Below are 10,400 nucleotides of genomic sequence, written 5' to 3'. Positions count from 1 at the left end.
GGACTTTTCAGGAAAAAAACTCCCCGTAACTGAAATTGCCATGCAAGAGTGGACTGCAATGGGATGCAATGGGCGGACTTTTCAGGAATTACCCCCTGACTGAAATTGCCTTGTAAGAGTGGGCTGCAATGGGCTGCAACGCGAGGACATTTTCAGGAATTACCCCTGACTGAAATTGCGATGTAAGATTGGGCTGCAATGGGCAGCAATGGGAGGACTTTGCAGGAATTACCCCCCCCGCTTCCTTCTCACACTGACTGAAATTGCCATGTAAGAGTGGGCTGCAATGGGCTGCAATGTGAGGACTTTTCAGGAATTAACCCCCTGACTGAAATTGCCGTGTAAGAGTGGGCTGCAGTGGGCTGCAATGGGAGGACATTTCAGGAATTAACCCCTGACTGAAATTGCCATGTAAGATTGGGCTGCAATGGGCTGCAATGGGAGGACTTTTTAGGAGTTACTCCCCTGACTGAAATTGCCATGTAAGAGTGGGCTGCAGTGGTCTGCAATGGGAGGACTTTTCAGGAATTACCCCCCCCCCTGATTGAAATTGCCATGTAATAGAGGGCTGCAATGGGGGGTAAAATGGTGTAAGAGTGAGGGGTTAATTTTTTCAGAGGAGTAAAATGATGTAAGAGTTGGGCTGCCAAGGGGGGGGGGTAAAATGGTGTCAGACTAAGGGGGTAATTTGTTCAGAGGGGGTAATATGATGTAAGAGTTGGGCTGCCAAGGTGGGTAAAATGGTGTAAGAGTGAGGGATTAATTTATCCAGAGGGGGTAAAATGATGTATGAGTTGGGCTGCCAAGGGGGGTAAAATAATGTAAGAGTGAGGGGCAATTTGTCCAGATGGGGTAAAATGAGGTAAGAGTTGGGCTGCCAAGGGGGGTAAAATGGTGTAAGAGTGAGGGGTTAATTTGTTCAGAGAGGTAAAATGAGGTAAGAGTTGGGCTGCCAAGGGGGTAAAATGTTGTAAGAATGAGCGGTTAATTTGTCCAGAGGGGTTGACATGATCTAACATTTGAGCTGCCAAGTGGGATAAAATGGTGTAAGAGTGAGGGGGTAATTTGTTCAGAGGGGGTAAAATGTTGTAAGAGTTGGGCTGCCAAGGGGGTTAAATTGGTGTAAGATTGAGGGGGTAATTTGTTCTGAGGGGGTAAAATGATGTATGAGTTGGGCTGCCAAGGGGGGTAAAATAATGTAAGAGTGAGGGGCAATTTGTCCAGATGGGGTAAAATGAGGTAAGAGTTGGGCTGCCAAGGGGGGTAAAATGGTGTAAGAGTGAGGGGTTAATTTGTTCAGAGAGGTAAAATGAGGTAAGAGTTGGGCTGCCAAGGGGGTAAAATGTTGTAAGAATGAGCGGTTAATTTGTCCAGAGGGGTTGACATGATCTAACATTTGAGCTGCCAAGTGGGATAAAATGGTGTAAGAGTGAGGGATTAATTTATCCAGAGGGGGTAAAATGATGTATGAGTTGGGCTGCCAAGGGGGGTAAAATAATGTAAGAGTGAGGGGCAATTTGTCCAGATGGGGTAAAATGAGGTAAGAGTTGGGCTGCCAAGGGGGGTAAAATGGTGTAAGAGTGAGGGGTTAATTTGTTCAGAGAGGTAAAATGAGGTAAGAGTTGGGCTGCCAAGGGGGTAAAATGTTGTAAGAATGAGCGGTTAATTTGTCCAGAGGGGTTGACATGATCTAACATTTGAGCTGCCAAGTGGGATAAAATGGTGTAAGAGTGAGGGTTAATTTGTTCAGAGGGGTAAAATGATGTAAGAGTTGGGCTGCAATGGGAGGATTTTTGAGGTATTAGCCCCTGACTGAAATTGCAATGTAAGAGTGGGCTGCAATGGGCTGCAATGGGAGGACTTTTCAGGAATTACCCCCTGACTGGAATTGCCATGTAAGATTGGGCTGCAATGGGAGGACTTTTCAAGAATTGCCCCCCTGACTGAAATTGCCATGTAAGAGTGGGATGCAATGGGCAGCAATGGGAGGACTTTTCAGGAATTATCCTCCCTGACTGAAATTGCCATGTAAGATTGGGCTGCAATTGGCTGCAATGGGAGGATTTTTCAGGAATTACAACCCTGACTGAAATTGCCATGCAAGAGTGGGCTGCAGTGGACTGCAATGGGAGGACTTTTCAGGAATTACCCCCCCCCCCCCTGATTGAAATTGCCATGTAAGAGAGGGCTGCAATGGGGAGTAAAATGGTGTAAGAGTGAGGGTTAATTTGTTCAGAGGGGTAAAATGATGTAAGAGTTGGGCTGCAATGGGAGGATTTTTGAGGTATTAGCCCCTGACTGAAATTGCAATGTAAGAGTGGGCTGCAATGGGCTGCAATGGGAGGACTTTTCTGGATATACAACCCTGACTGAAATTGCCATGTAAGAGTAGGCTGCAATGGGCTGCAATGGGAGGACTTTTCAGGAAATATCACCACTGACTGAAATTGACATGTAAGAGTGGGCTGCAATGGGCTGCAATGGGAGGACATTTCAGGAGTTACCCCCTGACTAAAATTGCCATGTAAGAGTGGGCTGCAATGGGCTGCAATGGGAGGACTTTTCAGGAATTACCCCCTGACTGGAATTGCCATGCAAGATTGGGCTGCAATGGGCTGCAATGGGAGGACTTTTCAAGAATTGCCCCCCCCCCCCCTGACTGAAATTGCCATGTAAGAGTGGGCTGCAATTGGCTGCAATGGGAGGATTTTTCAAGAATTACAACCCTGACTGAAATTGCCATGCAAGAGTGGGCTGCAATTGGCTGCAATGGGAGGATTTTTCAAGAATTACAACCCTGACTGAAATTGCCATGCAAGAGTGGGCTGCAATGGGCTGCAATGGGAGGACTTTTCAGGAATTACCCTCCCTGACTGAAATTGCCATGTAAGATTGGGCTGCAATTGGCTGCAATGGGAGGATTTTTCAAGAATTACAACCCTGACTGAAATTGCCATGCAAGAGTGGGCTGCAATGGGCTGCAATGGGAGGACTTCTCAGGAATTACCCCCCCCCTGATTGAAATTGCCATGTAAGAGAGGGCTGCAATGGGGAGTAAAAGGGTGTAAGAGTGAGGGGTTAATTTGTTCAGAGGGGTAAAATGATGTAAGAGTTGGGCTGCAATGGGAGGACTTCTGAGGAAGTACCCCCTGACTAAAACTGCCATGTAAGAGTGGGCTGCAATGGGCTGCAATGGGAGGACTTTTCAGGAACTACACACCTGACTGAAATTGCCATGTAAGAGTGGAGTGCAATGGGCTGCAATGGGAAGACTTTTCAGGAACTAGCCCCTGACTGAAATTGCCATGTAAGAGTGGGCTGCAATGGGCGGCAATGGGAGGACTTTTCAGGAAAAAAACTCCCCCTAACTGAAATTGCCATGCAAGAGTGGACTGCAATGGGATGCAATGGGCGGACTTTTCAGGAATTACCCCCTGACTGAAATTGCCTTGTAAGAGTGGGCTGCAATGGGCTGCAACGCGAGGACATTTTCAGGAATTACCCCTGACTGAAATTGCGATGTAAGATTGGGCTGCAATGGGCAGCAATGGGAGGACTTTGCAGGAATTACCCCCCCCCCCCCCACTTCCTTCTCACACTGACTGAAATTGCCATGTAAGAGTGGGCTGCAATGGGCTGCAATGTGAGGACTTTTCAGGAATTAACCCCCTGACTGAAATTGCCGTGTAAGAGTGGGCTGCAGTGGGCTGCAATGGGAGGACATTTCAGGAATTAACCCCTGACTGAAATTGCCATGTAAGATTGGGCTGCAATGGGCTGCAATGGGAGGACTTTTTAGGAGTTACTCCCCTGACTGAAATTGCCATGTAAGAGTGGGCTGCAGTGGTCTGCAATGGGAGGACTTTTCAGGAATTACCCCCCCCCCCCTGATTGAAATTGCCATGTAATAGAGGGCTGCAATGGGGGGTAAAATGGTGTAAGAGTGAGGGGTTAATTTTTTCAGAGGAGTAAAATGATGTAAGAGTTGGGCTGCCAAGGGGGGGGGGGGTAAAATGGTGTCAGACTAAGGGGGTAATTTGTTCAGAGGGGGTAATATGATGTAAGAGTTGGGCTGCCAAGGTGGGTAAAATGGTGTAAGAGTGAGGGATTAATTTATCCAGAGGGGGTAAAATGATGTATGAGTTGGGCTGCCAAGGGGGGTAAAATAATGTAAGAGTGAGGGGCAATTTGTCCAGATGGGGTAAAATGAGGTAAGAGTTGGGCTGCCAAGGGGGGTAAAATGGTGTAAGAGTGAGGGGTTAATTTTTTCAGAGAGGTAAAATGAGGTAAGAGTTGGGCTGCCAAGGGGGTAAAATGTTGTAAGAATGAGCGGTTAATTTGTCCAGAGGGGTTGACATGATCTAACATTTGAGCTGCCAAGTGGGATAAAATGGTGTAAGAGTGAGGGGGTAATTTGTTCAGAGGGGGTAAAATGTTGTAAGAGTTGGGCTGCCAAGGGGGTTAAATTGGTGTAAGAGTGAGGGGGTAATTTGTTCTGAGGGTGTAAAATAATGTAAGAATGAGGGGGTAAATTGTTGAGTTGGGGCAATTGTAACAAGTATTATTCATATATGTAGACCGCCAGGAGTTGGACAAGCATTGATGGTCTGGAGGATAAGGCGACGCAGCTGAGGGTACAGAGGTTGTTGGTTAAAGACTGGCAGTCTTCAGGTATGGGGGCTAAAACAATGCAAGACTGAGGGGGTAAAATGATGTAAGAGTTGGGCTGCCAGGGGGGTAAAATGATGTAAGAGTTTGGCTGCCAAGGGGGTTAAAATGGTGTAAGAGTGAGGGGGTAATTTGTTCTGAGGGTGTAAAACAATGTAAGAGTGAGGGGGTAAATTGTTGAGTTGGGGCAATTGTAACAAGTATTATTCATATATGTAGACCGCCAGGAGTTGGATAAGCATTGATGGTCTGGAGGATAAGGCGACGCAGCTGAGGGTACAGAGGTTGTTGGTTAAAGACTGGCAGTCTTCAGGTATGGGGGCTAAAACATTGCAAGATTGAGGGGGTGAAATGATGTCAGAGTTGGGCTGCCAGGGGGTAAAATGATGTAAGAGTTTGGCTGCCCAGGGGGGTAAAATGATGTAAGAGTTGGGCTGCCAGTGGGGGGGGGGTTAAATGATTTAAGTTTTGGGCTGCCAAGGGGGGTAAATTGATGTAAGAGTGGGGCTGCAATGGGAGGAATTTTTAGAAAAATGCAGCTCAAAACTTTTACATCTTTTTGGGCCGCATTGGGCTTCCAAGGGGGGTAAAATGGTGTAGGAGTGAGGGGGGAAAAGACAAATTACCCCCGAACTCTTATATGGTTTAACCCCCCTTGGCAGACCAAAAAAGATGTAAGAGTGGGGGGTTAATTTGTCTTTTACCCCCTAACTCTTACACCATTTTACCCCCCTTGGAAGCCCAAGGCAGCCCAAAAAGACGTAAGAGTTTTGAGCTGCATTTTACTAAAAAAGCCTCCCATTGCAGCTCCACTCTTTCATCATTTTGGGCGCAAAAATTCAACCCGGGAAGTGACATGATCAGACTATGGCAATAGTAAAAATCCAGTCAAAACTCCATAACTAGTGGCGAGTTGCACTCATGCTAAACTCCGGGAATGATATAAGTTGTTCCATGAAAATCGTTTTTGTACCTCGAGGGCTGCAAAATGTTTAAAGATTAATTATACGAATGGGTTGTGATCTAAAACACCCTGTTATCGTGCTGATTAATCAAATCCAGTGCTTTTGGGAACAAAGGAGAACATTATTACAATCTTGAGGTTTGATACAAATGAATAAAAAACCTATGTCTATTATCATCAGGAAGATCTTCGCAATTATCGTAAACATAAATTTCATCATCACGGTCATTATAGACATTTAACGCATCTATTATTCGGAGCAGTAAATTTTGTTAACCAATAAAAGAACATCAAAATCATAGTTCTACGCAGAATAAAGAGTGAGCTTTTGTTAAACCATTTGGCGTTTCCATTAGGAGCATGATTTCAAATTGAGAGTTCTTCTATTTGGTAGCTCAAAATGTGGCAGAATATGGTAATCACCATTTTTCTTTAATTCAGTTTTTTCTATCACAAATTGAAAAGAAGTGGAATATAACGGTAAGCCCACAAGCAGATAGCGGTGACACCAGCTTAACGTTGGTGTAATACTAGTTTGCCATTACAACTGAATGACCTTTGATATTTTTCTTCAATTCAAATTATTACTTTATTGGTTGAAATCGACCGCGCCATAGGTTAGGAGAAACCAAAATATCAAGTTGAAATCATTTCTTGCTTTTTCGTTTGGTATATTGGTTCAACCTTTTAATTTTGTAGACTTTTAAATAGTGACCTTCTTCTTAATGACTGGACCAGCGTCAAAAAGCATAAAAATGTGGGAATATTAAAAGAATGTTATAGATAAAATTATTGAAGTAAACTTTTACCTGTACTGATTAATCATAGTAAGTAGAACCAAGAGGGGCAAAAGACGGTAAATTCCCGAGGAAAAACACACATAATGGCGAATAGAAACTTATGCCAGCTTATTCGAGGTTGTGAATGACAAAGTTGCTATGCAGACGATACAACGTTGGAAAGCTAAGAACTGAACCAGAAACAAGCCTAGCTTGGTTTTTCCAAAAGTGACCCAAAGATTCAGAAGTCACCCAAACATAAAATGTTTGCAGCAGCAATCAATAGATTTATGTGTACAAAAGGGAATCGCAAAATTATTGAACCATTCAGAACTAGAAATCGGTTTCAGGAGTGAATGCTGTTTGCATTATTATCTAATCTTAAGCCCAAAAAAATCTGATGATTTGCGATGTGTTTAACAGGCTGCGCCAGATAAAAAACCTCTGAATGAACAAGGAGCTACAGGCAAAAACTGATCTACTAAATGAGTTGATGGGAACTTTTATAAACTTCGCGAAGGACTTGCACTTACAGACGATATCAAATATATGCGTCTGCATGTACAAGTTATCCCGAATTTTTCAAGATTGCTTGAGATTTCTTTGATAGGCTATAGCAAACAAAATTTTTCAATCTTATGAAAATCAGCCTCATCTCTCGGTACTATAGGAGCTTCAATATATGAAAGCTACGAATCAATCAAGTTGATCTGAATAGCGGGAACAACTGATCGATTTCCAGCAAAAAAAAAACTATCAGAAAAATTTCTTCCTTAAAGGTTCCATCAAATCTATGGAAACCCCAAAAAATCAGTTGTCTTACGGTTGTGCCATAACTTACAAAGTGTAATAAAATGTTAGTTGTCCTTGTGTTAGCTAATTTAAAAGTTTATTCATATATATAATCACACAGGTAAAACCTTAACTCGGACTGTAAAGTTTTCAGTATGATCACACTTTCCAATTTTTTACTTAAAATTATCTTTTATTCTCATCACATTATTTCTGAAATTCAGTTGTTTTCCATCTCCTGTTTTGATACCCGAATAATTCAATAAAAATTCGAGACGGAAATCCACTTCTTTGAGCAGTGACTTAATCGTAACACCATTGCTTGATATAATTGAGATCTATAATCCTAGACTTCACAGAATACAGTGGATTCGCACCTCGAAATCAAAATCACTAAATCTTTACGTATTCTTGGCTCAAAGACATATCTCCGTAGCCAGAAATATCACATGGCGCAGTCAGCAACTAAAGAACATGCTCTTTTGGGAATAGAACCCTTTTGGGTACGGCCGAGATTGGAACCCCCCGTTGAGATTGTAAAGTTAGAGAATAAATTTGGAGCTAGCCATACTTGCTAAAGAGGGTGTTTTGATCGATCTCCAACAAGAAGCACCACCAGATAGGGTTACTTTACCTCCCGAACCTATCTACGAAGAAAATGTGGACAACAGCACCACTCAAAGCGAAAGAGACCGCAGAATTCTGAATGAGCAGCTCAAGAATGCATGGCTCAACAGAGTCAGAAAATTGAAGCGGCGGGATTACTGTGCGGTGATAGACCATGGAAGTTTAGCGACAAGAAAAGCTGTCTCGCTCACCTATCTTAAGCTTGGTATCGAAGGCCGTCGTAATTTTGGCTCTCAAGAATCAACTATTCAGATTGATCAAATTTCTACAAAAGACCTTTGGGAGAGTTTGGATAACGTCTTCACCAAGATGAGAATTATAACTTTCGATCGTTGTACTTGTCTAACTCGAAGACAACTTAAACGAGAACCAGTCACAACATTCTACGGATGTCCTCGAGAGTTTTCTATGAACTGTGAAGGTAAAATTAAATAGTTGTTCCAATAAAATTTGAGAAAATTTTCATATTCTCAATTTTTATAACTGTGAAGACAGATAAAACAGTTAAACTGGTTTTAGACTCAAAGAGTTTAAACAAATCTATTCACAAAAATAGATACCAAATGCCTAATATTGATAATACAATTGACACGATACAACAAAATTTAGACACAAATGTATCACATGAAACAACTTACTTCTCAACACTGGATTTGTAATACGCATACAGTCAACTAAAGTTAGACCCGGAGGCCCTTGCAATTTTAACATTGTTAGCGGTGAGGGTACAGGCACATATTGCTTTATTACCGCATTTTATGGGTTAACTGACATGCCAGTGGCATTCCGAAAAGTAAGGGGTTACACATTAGTTGGACTAGATAATACTCATTGTTTTCTAGTTGGCATTACAGTAGTTAGCCGTGGATCAAAAGAAGATCATTTACAGTTATTTTGTAAATGTCTTCAAAAATTAGACGATGATATTTTTAGAATACATTTACCCAAATGCCACTTCGCAAAAACTGAAATAGAATGGTTGGGTTACAAATTTACCCATATGGAATTGCGCCACCTGAGACTGAAACGTCAGAAAGTCTAAATTTAACAGCACCTAAAAACTTAAAACAATAACGATCATTTTAGCATCTGTACTTTAGCTTGGTAAATTCATTCCTAACCTTTTTTTCAATTATATCAACCACTTCAACCTTTACTTAATAAAAACACTATTTTTTTGGAACATTGACCTTGAAACTCACTTCCAACATATTAGTAACAAAGTATGAAATGCCACAGAGAACACACACTATAATCCACGCTTGGAAACCTGTATCAAATGCGATGCATCTAGAGCTGGATTAGGAGCTGCATTAGAACAACGATCACCAACAGGCTGGCAACTCGCTTTCTTAACTCAAATGAGAAACGTAATAGCGTCAATGAATTATAATTATTAGGAGTGGTGTGGTTCGTTGAGTATTTTAAATGTTACTTGTTTGGAAAACCATTCCCAATCATTACAGATCATCGGGCATTTCTTTCAACCATTAAGGAACACAAATCTAACAAATCTTACAATAGTCGTTTAACTCGTTTGGTGGATCAGTTACAACGTTTTGAATTTAATATTGGACATATACCAGGCACGAAAATGGGGCTGGTAGATTACATTTCTTGCCAACAAATCAGAACCAAAAGTTACAAACAAATATGATGAGGAATTTGTCGTTGCAACAATTACTCGCATTCGTGACGCGATTGCAGAAAGTTCTATAAATACCACATTACAAAACTGTCAGTCACAGCACTTTGACAACGTAACAGCGTAAATCACAAACATTCCCTACGTGCCTCAATAGCTCAACAAACAATCCATTCCAAATTGCTTTCTCCCTTAAATCTCGCACAAATCAGTTGCATCTCTTTCACTCTGCAAACGCAGCACAAATTCAGCCTTCCGAAAATTCAGATATGAGTACCTCAATTGTATCACAACAAAATCTACCTGCGACCAGCAGAGTAACTATTTAGTCTACACCCCATTCGGCGGTCAATTCCACCCAGTCGTCTAACGAGGGCCCAGCATCATCAAACTTGGGACTCTCAAAGGAGGAAGTCTTTGCGAACAATTTGACTCAAACGTTCAGGATGGGATTTTTCCCAGTACTCATAAGCAAGGATGCAGTTTTGAAATAAATGAGGGATTGTGTCCTCCAAAACGATGAACAAAGTTGTGAGGAGGTCAACCCCTACTTTCAGTTGTACTGGAGAGATCTGCACGTTCGCTCGGGATATGTTTGTGTGGACAAACGTGTGGCCATACCACACTCTATAAAAGATGCGGTTCTCGAATCATTGCATCTTACCCCCCCAGGCAGATACCAATGGGTCAATATGCATTTTGGCCCTATATGCTATATGCATAGGGAAACCCTCAAAATGACCGCACAGTGCAAACCCTGTCATAATCGGCAAGAATCTAAAACCCGTCATTCCAGCATAGAAATAGCAACCTTTACGATATTGTTCTGAACCTAACGAAGAAATCGAGCTAGACCATGCTGGACCAATTACCAGTGAAAAAGATCAAGATATTTTTTTCCTTGCATGTATTGACTGTTTCTCTA

The sequence above is a fragment of the Convolutriloba macropyga genome, chromosome 12 (genome assembly GCF_964194025.1).
Source record: "Convolutriloba macropyga chromosome 12, txConMacr16.3, whole genome shotgun sequence".
In the NCBI taxonomy this organism is placed as follows: Eukaryota; Metazoa; Xenacoelomorpha; order Acoela; family Convolutidae; genus Convolutriloba; species Convolutriloba macropyga.
This window is presented reverse-complemented; position numbering follows the sequence as displayed.